Source organism: Canis lupus, chromosome 26, assembly GCF_011100685.1.
Source record: "Canis lupus familiaris isolate Mischka breed German Shepherd chromosome 26, alternate assembly UU_Cfam_GSD_1.0, whole genome shotgun sequence".
Taxonomy (NCBI): domain Eukaryota; kingdom Metazoa; phylum Chordata; class Mammalia; order Carnivora; family Canidae; genus Canis; species Canis lupus.
In genome coordinates, this window is record NC_049247.1 from 38,748,334 (window position 1) to 38,759,176 (window position 10,843).

A 10,843-nucleotide genomic window follows, 5' to 3' on the forward strand; every position below is an offset into this window, starting at 1 on the left:
CTTTCTTTTGTTTATAGTTTCTAGCATATTGCACCTATTTTTAAACTTATAGTTAAGGATTTCCTGTTTTCTAGTGTTATAAATGTATTTTAAATACTTCCATTTGTTTTTGCTAACATATAAAAACATACTTTATGTCTTTGCATCCTACAACCTTATTAAACCCACATACTATTTCTAATAGCTTTTTGGGGTGGGTTCTTTGGGATTTTTAACGATGACAGTTATCTGCAAGTAGAGGCAGTATTGCAGCTTCCTTTTCAATCTTAGGATCTTTAAATTTTTTTTGGGGGGGGGGGTGGCTTTCTATATTGCAGTAGCAAGGATTTCCAGGATGATGCTGATACAGGTGGTGAAAGGAGGCATCCTTGCTTTGTTCCATATCTCAGGAGGAAAACACTCTGCTTTTCACAGTTAAGTATTCACACCTATATCTATTAAGTATTCACATCTACATCTAAAAATCAGACATACTTAGAAATAAATTTTTTAAATTCTTAACTTCTAGACAAATAAAGCAAACAAGAATTAACTATTAACTTTAAAAACGTTGCAGGTATAATATCTCACAGAGATTTCAAGATATTGGTATGTCAGGCATTTTATAGAGGCAAAATTCGACTGATGGACTATATGATATGTTAACATAATCAGTTTACCTTTACCTGACCATTGATTTTATTTTATCAAATAATATATATTTTATACAATAAAATAAGTTTATAGGAAATGCATTTTATTAGCTTGAGTTTTGTTTAAATAGCATCCATTCCTGTAAGTATAATTATTTCTATAATTGAATTTGATGTGACTGGACTTCCCTATTCTTAAGTACATTGTCCTACATGCAAGGTAAGTGTGGATTTTCCTAATGTCCCCAGAGGGCATCTAAATTTTAGTGGACTTTTATTCTTTTTAGTAAATATAGAACAGAAAGTTGAGATTCTCTCTATGTGGACAATAATTTCTCAATTTTCTGTTTGAGTCCTTTAGTGTCATTTCTTTGTGACACTTTCCTAAGAAAAAAATGTAATTCTTGAATTTTAAAAGAATGATTTGTTTTACTTTACTTTTTAAAAAATATTGGACAATTTCTGGTGATCACAAAATGTTAGAATACATAGCTGAAGGCATTATATGTTAAATATCAAACTCTATATTTGGGTGTTCTCAAGAAACAAAACTAGGACTGTTTGACAACAAAGGAATTAATAAATATCTCACTAGGTGTGTGCTCTGAAGTTGCTTATTCAGCATTCCATTGTTCCCAGCAGAATATTTCAGAAAATGAATTTTCCTAGTCTTTCAAATTCTGCCGGCTAACCTGCTGAGTGCTCCAGTGCACGTGACAGCCCTTGGTTTCTCCCTCCATGGAGCCGAGATAGGTGGAGATTCCAATCTTCTGATTTCCTCCAAGGCACGAAATTTCCAATCAAGCTGTTAGCCTACTAATCCAAGATCCACAGGCTCTTGAGTCCTAACTTCCTCCAATGCCAGGCACCCCATGTGGCTCCCATGATTGTGGGTATCTGAGCCAGCCCTTCTAATACTGAGAAGACTCATTAAGTGATAATAAGAAGGCAGCTTATAAGCCAAGTTTGGAGATTGGCCTTTCATTTGCTTTGCCTTGGAAACTTCCTCAAAAGTTGTTGACTGGCAAGTGAACTACTTACACCTGCAGGCTTTACAGGGGCCCTAGTCCAGTATGACTGGTGTTCTTATAAGAAGAGGAAGTTTGGACGCAGACAGGGACGGAGGGAACATGATGTAAAGACACAAGGAGATGGTGGCCTTCTGAGAGCCAAGGAGAGAGGGCTCAGAAGAAACCAACCCTGCTGACACCTCGATGTCAAACTTCTATTTCTATTGTTTAAGACACGCAGCCTGTGGTACTTTGTCATGGCCACCATGGTAAGTGAATGCAGTGACTTTCCATAGGTGCCCAGAGAGCCCCCACGGTCACCTGGAAGGTGAACTACGCCTATAGCCTGAATCCCTGCTCCCAGCTTCTCCGGTCACTAACTGTACACTCTAACTCAATGAACTTCCCTGAGCAGGTTTCTCCCCTGTAAATCAGAGGCGATACCTACTGACTGTCTCCCAGGTTGGCTCTAAAGGTTGTATATACAACATACAAAGTGTTTTTTGAAGCTAAGGGAGTCTTAATATTTTTTAGTCTCTTCAACCTGCCCCGAGCATCTTATAACACAGCCAAAGAAAACTTTGTTCTCACCCTTCTGTCCTCTATGAAGACGCTGATTAAGGCAGCAGATGCTGCTTGTAACTCCTTAGTTAAAATATCCAAGAGTAGTTCTCCATAATTCTATCCCAATACCTCTCTCGGCCAATGCCTCCTCATTTTCCTCCCCTGACTGACTCCACTTGCCTCCATCGTGTTGATAAGGACTCTTCTAAACTCGTCTAACCCAAGTGGTGGCAGCACGGGAGGAGGGCAGGGGCAAACCTCAGCAGGTTTAGGGCAGGGACTTGTTGAACCTGAGAGTAGATCAACACCCATATCTCTAGACCTAAAGGATCAATTCAAGACCAATTGGCCAGAATAGGAAAATAGCTATGAACCCAAGACTGGTCTTTATCTAGAAAGTCTAAAACACACCTCTCTTTGTTTTTTATGGTTTTTTTGTGAGAGCCAACAGAGCAGATCCGGTTTGATTTATAACCAAATATTTCTCTGTTGCTTTAAGGATTAGGAATAAAAATATTGTCTCTCCCCTAATCTCTGTCTGTGTGTAGAAGGGCACCAAAGCTTGCCAGGTATAGTGGGGCTACCCTGGTATGGAACTTTACATTGGCTAACGCACAAGTGGCCTTTTTTTCTAGAAGCTATACATTTTATCACCAATTCACTTTTACTAATAACAAAAATAATATCAAGAAAATACACATTCTCTTTTAGTAAAACATAGTTTTACGAAGACCCAGTTTTACTTCTAAGAGAGATTGTGAAAATTCCTTGTGTTCTTTTAGCTGACTTCTTCGCAGTACCATGTGACTGACAGTACTGACTGACATGGATGGGGAAAGGCCTCCATCTGATCCGAAGGATGTCAGCAACGTCCTGTGTCAAGTCCCTAACCTCATTCACCTCTGTCTCTACCTCCTACAATCAGTTGGATTTGATCTGGGGCCATGGAGTACTTCAGGATATTAGCTATGAGATTTACAAAATTATTGACACCATATAAAAAAAATCTTACCAGATGCAAAATTCTGGGATTTTTTTAATTGACCATGGAATTGTTTTTCCTTAATGCTAACATTTATTTTCCATATTCTTTCATGGTATTTCTAAGTTTGGCTGTAATATTTTAGTTCTACAAAATAGTTACAGAAATAATCAGGACCGTATCTATCACTGATATTACTTTTTTCAATGTTGACATTGAATTCATAATACACACTGAATAACATTTTGTATCATGTTTTTTTTTCAACCTGGAGGGAATCCTTCTGTCATTGTAAATATTTTGCTTTTCATTGCCATTAAGTCTTATTGAATGTGCCTTTATTGAGCATTTTGCAATTGTCATATGAAAGATTGTTAGCCATGACCTAGTCTCAATGATTCTTAACCTTCCTATAGGTGAAGGACAAATTTGAGAATTTAATGGAAGTCATGGCACAACTCACCTTAGAAATGCACATATTTACATGGGCCCCAGGTTATGAATATCTGTCTCTTATAATGTCAGTGCCAACTATTCAGCATAATGAGGTTTCTAAGAGAAAACTTCTAGTTTTCTAAGAGGAGTTGTAAAGACAATGTTATCACCCCCAAGTGATAATAAAACTTTGGGATTTTATGAGGGCAGTCAAATAAATTCATTTCCTAAGAACCAAGAGCTGCTTCATATATTTGTGAAATGATGCGGGAAATAAGCTAATTCATTTAATATCTAACATACTAAGCACCTGCTGAGTGAAAAGCCCTTCACCATATTCTATAGTGATATAAATATGTGTTCTAACGAAGTTCATCTTCTTGAATTAATAGAGCATGCTCTGAAGTCATTAAGAAGCAATACAAAACAGGGGAGACATATGGGCTAAAGTGAACTTCACTGTCATCAAAGTACAACAGAAAATCGTAAGAAAAAGAGACATCAATTGGGGCTGGGAACTTTAGGAACACTCTACTCCAGAACAAAAGAGTTCTCCAAAAATGCCTATTCCATTGATGAAATACATTCTTTTCCGTCTGAACTCCATTCTTGGGACAGTGGGAGCCATTGCACGTTTTCAAGCAAAAAGGTGATACCATTGAGCTTGCACTTTGGACTCAAATTGGGAGCTCCCCCGACTGGTTTCATACATGTCAACCAGCTCAAAACAGATCAGTCTCCTCTGACTTAATACTGGATTCAAAGCTGAGCTACAACATGTGTGCAAGTCTTCAGATACTATGTTGAAAGCCCTTCTGAGCTGGAAAGATCAGGGATAAGAACAGTGAATGTTGGCAGCGAATGTGGGAGGAAACCAAGAATCATAGTCTCTGCGGTGAAAGAATTTGAAATATCCTGGAGAGGATGGATGCCTCCGGAGCAAATCATGTCCTATTCTATTGTATTCATTCCAGTTAGATGTCAGAGTCGAGTGGAAGCTCTCAGACTTTCTGATCCAACTAATATGCAGTGAAAGTGTGAAGGAATCACAAGCCACACACTTCCCTCACTTCCACCATCTTGTGGCAACAAATAAAAGGAAAACCCCTCAGAAGATGAAGGAAGATTATGGCCACTTGTTAGGATGGAATCGAGTAGAGTCCTGAAGCAGGCCCACATTTGATTAATGATACGGGTGGTGCTGTGATTCAGTGGGAAGGCAGCTGTGTCAATTAGGCATCTGCTCAGAACAAAGTTAGGATCGACTCTTCCTCTCCCCAAGTATTAAAATTGAATCGACATGGATCACAAACCTAAATGTAAAAGGTAAACCAATAAAGTTTTTTGGAGGAAAACAGAATTTTGTGACCTTGGTGTAGGCAAAGATTTTTTATATATGACACAAGAAGCACTATAAAAGAATTGACAAGTTAGATTTCATCAGAATGAATGGTCTTTTCACCAAAAGATGCCTTTCAGAGACTGGAAAAGCAAACCCCTGAGAAATGAGGAGAAAATGCATCTAACAAATGATCCATATCCAAAATACAGAGAGAATTTTCACAAACCAATAATAAAAAGAGATAATTCGACCAAAAGATCGAAACAAGAACATCACCAGAGGATTGAAATGTCCAGTAAGACTACAAAAATGTCTTTTGCTATTAATCAGGGAAAGGAAAATTAAAACTGCAGTGAAATATCATTTCACACCAGAATGTTTAAAAAATATAGAAAATGACTGTACTAAGTTTTGGTGAGAATATAGAAAAACTGGAACTCATTTATTGCTGAAGGAGGTGTCATTTGGCACAATTCTTTGTAAAACTTTGTGTCAAGATCTAATTAATTTAGGGGGTGCACGTATCTTAATGACACTATAATTCCATCCCTAAGAACGGACCCCATAAAGATGGAAACCTGTCCATCAAAAGACATGTATAGTAGCTTTATTCATAAATGCTGATAAACTAGAGACCTAAATATCTACCTCCTATCTCCCAATAGGAGAATGGACCAACCGTGGTCAATTTGTACAATTGCAAACTAGAAAATTAGAAAAAGAATAAGCTACTCATGTATGAAGTAACAATGGATGGAGCTCACAAAAATAATGTTGGACAAAAGAAGCAAAACATGAAGGACGCACTATAGAATCCACTGATGAGGAATTTAGGAATATACATTAGACACATGCACATGCTGCTGTAACCACTGTATGTATATATATATCCCATAGCTAGATAAGTCAAAAAAGCAGTTACTTCCTGAGGGGGAGGGAGATAGGAACCTCCAAGGAACACAAGAGATCCTTATGGAATTTTGGAAACATCCCATTTTGTGACCTGGATGGTGGTTACAGCAGCATGTGCATATACACGAAATAATCTAATGTATACCTAAGATGTATACAATTACCGTATGTATATATGGTTCAATGAAAAATAAATATAAGAACATTATACCCACCCTCACCATATTTGACCCCTTAGTGACCTTGAAACCAGCTAGCCATACTTGTTCACAACAATCTCCTTGAGGGGCCTGACCCTGGCTGTTTTCAGGCCTACGTGGCTGCCCTGTGTCTGTTTCCTTTGCGGGGGACTCCAGTCTTGAGGTATTGCCATGCCTCGGAGCTCAGTCTGGGACCATCTTCTCTTCCCCTCTGCAATCTCTCCCTGGGTCGTGGTTCTCGGGTCTCACAAATGCATCAGAATGAACACGAAGTGTTGTTTTTCTTTTTAAATGCCAAGGCTTAGTGAGCAGCCTCGGGCTTCTGATTCAGTTGACTGGGGCTGGGGTTTGGCCATCTGCACTTAAGAGTTTCCCAGATGATTCCACTGTGGAACCTAAACTGAGAGCTGCTCTTCTGCATGGTCCCATCTGTAGATGCCATCTGTACACTAATCATGCCCACATTTGTGTCTCCAATACGGGTGTTTCTTGAACGTTAATTGCCTACTTGTAGTCATCCGTGACGTGTCAACCGTATAAGAAATGAAAGCCTTGGCGTCCTTCAACCTTTAACCTCCATCGGTCCCCTCCTTACACTTCATGTCTATGTAGCTGTCACCACCTTCTCTCAAGATGGAACCTCTGATCACCCATGTTTCCTCTTTTACCTTCACCCTGACCTCTGGCAAATCTGATGTGTGAGCAAAGTCTCTAAGCACAGAGTACTTCTTGAGCTCTTAACCTTCTCTATTACTACTCTGATCACGACTCTATCGTCTCTCACCTGGAGCATTGCAGAAGCGTCTAACTGGTGTTCCTGTCCTCATCCTAATCTCCTTTCTTCCCCCAATTTCTTTCACACAACCTCTTGGTTGATCATTAAAAACAATACCAAGTTAAGATACTCCCTTGCTAGATGCCTTTCAACTCTTCAAGTGAAATCAGTTAAATCCTCATCACAGACTCAGTGAGCCACGTGAATGGACCCTGTCTGTCACACTTGCTCATCAGATCCCTGCCACACTGGCAGCCTCTTAGAGTCCCTCCAACATGACAAGTCCTTTTGCACATCATGGTCTTTGGACTTGCTCTTACCTCTGCCCAGAAGGCTTTTCCACAGACTCTTCACAAGACTGGTTCCTTCTTGTCACTTGGTCCCAGCTCTGTCCTCAGAGAAACCTTCCCGACCTGTCCCTCCTAAACGGTGTTCTCTTTCACGGAGTCCCTTACTTCCTCAAGCCCCTTTTACAATCTACTAAGAGTTGTATCCATTTCAGTATCATCTCCCTATGGCCCCAAATAAAAGCTCCTGGAGAGCACAATCCTGGTTCACCACTTTTAAGATTTTATTTCTAGCTCCTGAGAGTTTCAAGCATATGATAAGGGCTCAGAAGAATAAGTGATGAATGAGGCCTTTAGCAATCGGTCAAATTTTTCAGCCTCGGTGTCCAACGAAAGATGAATGGATAAAGAAGATGTGGTTTATGTATGCAATGGAATATTACTCAGCTATTAGAAATGACAAATACCCACCATTTGCTTCAACGTGGATGGAACTGGAGGGTATGATGCTGAGTGAAGTAAGCCAGTTGGAGAAGGACAAACATTATATGTTCTCATTCATTTGGGGAATATAAATAATAGTGAAAGGGAATATAAGGGAAGGGGGAAGAAATGTGTGGGAAATATCAGAAAGGGAGACAGAACGTAAAGACTGCTAACTCTGGGAAACGAACTAGGGGTGGTGGAAGGGGAGGAGGGCGGGGGGTGGGAGTGAATGGGTGACGGGCACTGGGGGTTATTCTGTATGTTAGTAAATTGAACACCAATAAAAAATAAATTAAAAAAAAATAAATAAATAAATTTAAAAAAAAAAGAAAATTATAAAGGGTCATTTCCTCAGTATCTGTGCCATGCCTGACTCTTTGTGATGTATCAATTATCTTATTTAATATTCATAAAAGCCATCTGAGCAGTAGGCACTGTCATCCTGACTTTATAAATGGGAGAAGTGAGAGGCTGAAACCGATGTAAATCTATCGAGGCAACAAGTGACCGTGCAAGAATTTGAACTCAGGGGGTTTGACCCTAAAGCTGTGTGTTTAGGTATCGCACAACTTTCCTCTGTCCAGAGACAAGCGTGAGCAAGTCACACACTCTATACGGGACAGCGCCTGCAGACTCTATCCATATGTCACCTTATGGATCCTACATTTCTTCAGTAAGGCCAACACAAAACCCTATGGAAGACACTACCCTACATTTGCTCCTCTGACTCCTTAAGCTTTCCAAAGCATTTGCTTTCATATTATTTCCTTTGATTTCTATTCATGTGTTTATTCATTTACCCATCTGTCATTTCACTCAGCACACACCATCTGGACAGGAAAACAGCTTATATTTAAAATATGGAAAGCACCAGGGGAGGGCGAATAAGGACCTAGAACAACGAGGAGAGGAAACTGTTAACTCTGCAGGAAGGTTCAGATATTCCTATGGAGGTGACCTTTGAAGTGAATCCTGAATCTTGAGGAAAAGATCCTAAGCAACAAAAGTTAATCAGGAGATTTATGTGACAAACCTACCAGGTAGTTGGGTGGACATAGTTATCGTATAGAGTTTATTACACAACTAAGGTCCAGTGAATGAGATTTGTCTTGAATCACCCAACATACGGTTGTATGTGTACGACCATTCCTCCTGCCCTTGACCTCTTCTGTCAACATTATAGTCTCATCCAAAAATGCTTTTCACACCAGATTCATGTTTTCCTTTGTCCTAATTAAAGACTCAAACATTAATTGCATCACTGGTTTCTGATAATGACCATCCCAAGATCGTGGAATCAAGATGGTTTCAAAAGAACAATTTGTATGACTCTTAACTCATGTGTTTTATCTCAGTAGCTTGTAAATGGCCTTTTGTTACCATTAGTAAAATTTTTTATCATCAGCATAAAAAATAAGATGTAGCAATAAATTAATACATGTATATTTTTCTCATGCATATTTTAATATCCTCTTCTACATTTGATTTGCATTGAAATAATCAGATTTTTATTTATTTATTTTTTAAAAGATTTTATTCATTTATTCATGAGACACACACACACACACAGAAAGAGAGAGAAAGAGGCAGAGACACAGGCAGAGGGAGAAGCAGGTTCCATGCAAGGAGCCCGATGTGGGACTCGATCCCAGGACTCCAGGATCACCCTGGGCTGAAGACAGGTGCCAAACTGCTGAGCCACCCAGGAGTCCCCCTAGATTTTTAAAGCTCCATTGGGTAGTTTACTATCACAAAGTGTATTTGGTATGCTCATGCATGTGTATAGATGATTTGGCAATTCTTTTTCTTCCTTTAATCATTTTTTCATCCAATAGCTATGGATCATGTACTTTGTTCCAAGCAAAGGGTAGGCCATGGAGATAGAATGTTGATTAAACAAGGTGGAACCCCCACAGTTAAGGAGTTTCCATGTGTGTGTTGTGGCCAAGACAAGAGATCTAACAAAGAGCCTGTCAATCAGTAAGTCCTACAAAAAGGATAACCCTCGGGTTCCATTGTAACGCTCACAGAACGCAGACAAGCCCAAGGCTGAGAGATGATAAACAGTGTCAGGGAAATGAAGGCTGTGCTGAGAACTGTGTGTACGTGAAAGACAGTTGCAAGGCTGAAAGGACAGTGAGCAGGCTGAGGGAGAGTAGCGGGGCTGGTGCAGCAAGGAGGCACATGCTTCCTCATGGCCCTTCATGTGCCCAGCACACGGAAACCTACTCCCCTTTCCTAGTTTCAAAGACTGCCACGATTACCCCTAACCAATCAGAATTTAAGGTCACACTTATCAAGAAGTGTTTGGCCATTTGGCTGCACTGTCACGGCAGGAATCACGGATCTCTTCAAAAGACTGCTCGTGTTCATATATGCCCACACTCTGACCCCAAATCCTTTCCAACTACAGTAAAGGGCCAAGGGAATGCATCCTGCATTCTCCTGCTCAAATGCACACGAACTAGGACATGAGAAACACGGTCAATCTGCTTGTCACGCACTGGTGAGGTAAATTCAGACGACATTAGGATAGCCGCCAAAACCTTCCCGATCCCTGACAGCCCTCATGGGCTGTGTCACTCACTGTCTTCTCCTTTTGAAAATCTCTTACCGTAGATGACAATCAACCAGAGTTCAGTGAAGCCAAGACATTAGAAACATAAAAACATGCAAATACATGTGGCGTTTGATAAACCCTAACTTTTTCCTAGTTTATTCAAAGCAAGCAAACCCAGTCAGCTGTATGAGGGTTCTTGGCGAGAAGTTGCTGTTATAGCTTTCCAGCAGCAGTTATTCCTTCACTCTTTCTGCCAGCAGTTTAAGGACTTCTTAAAAAATGGTGATTCCTAATACACGGCAAACTATTTTAAGAAGCCCAAGCAGGATTCCCTGTCCCTCTCACTGTGAGGTACAGGGGCCTGTGAAGGTTGCAAAGGATCACTTGTATTTCTGAAGGACTCATTTTTTTAATTTTCTGGGTCATTTATTAACACAGTTACATTGTTCAATCTCCAGATAATGATCTTATATGAAGAAAATGACACCACCCATATGTTTTTAAAGGGCAGTGGCTGGGTTTCATATATGAGCTAGATCATTATCTGGTGAGTTAGAGACCCTGGTCAAAGACCAGAATAACATACTAATCCTTGCTGATTACATTCATTCGCAGGCGGTCATTTAAGTATCCAGTCAGAATCGTTTATGCACTGTAT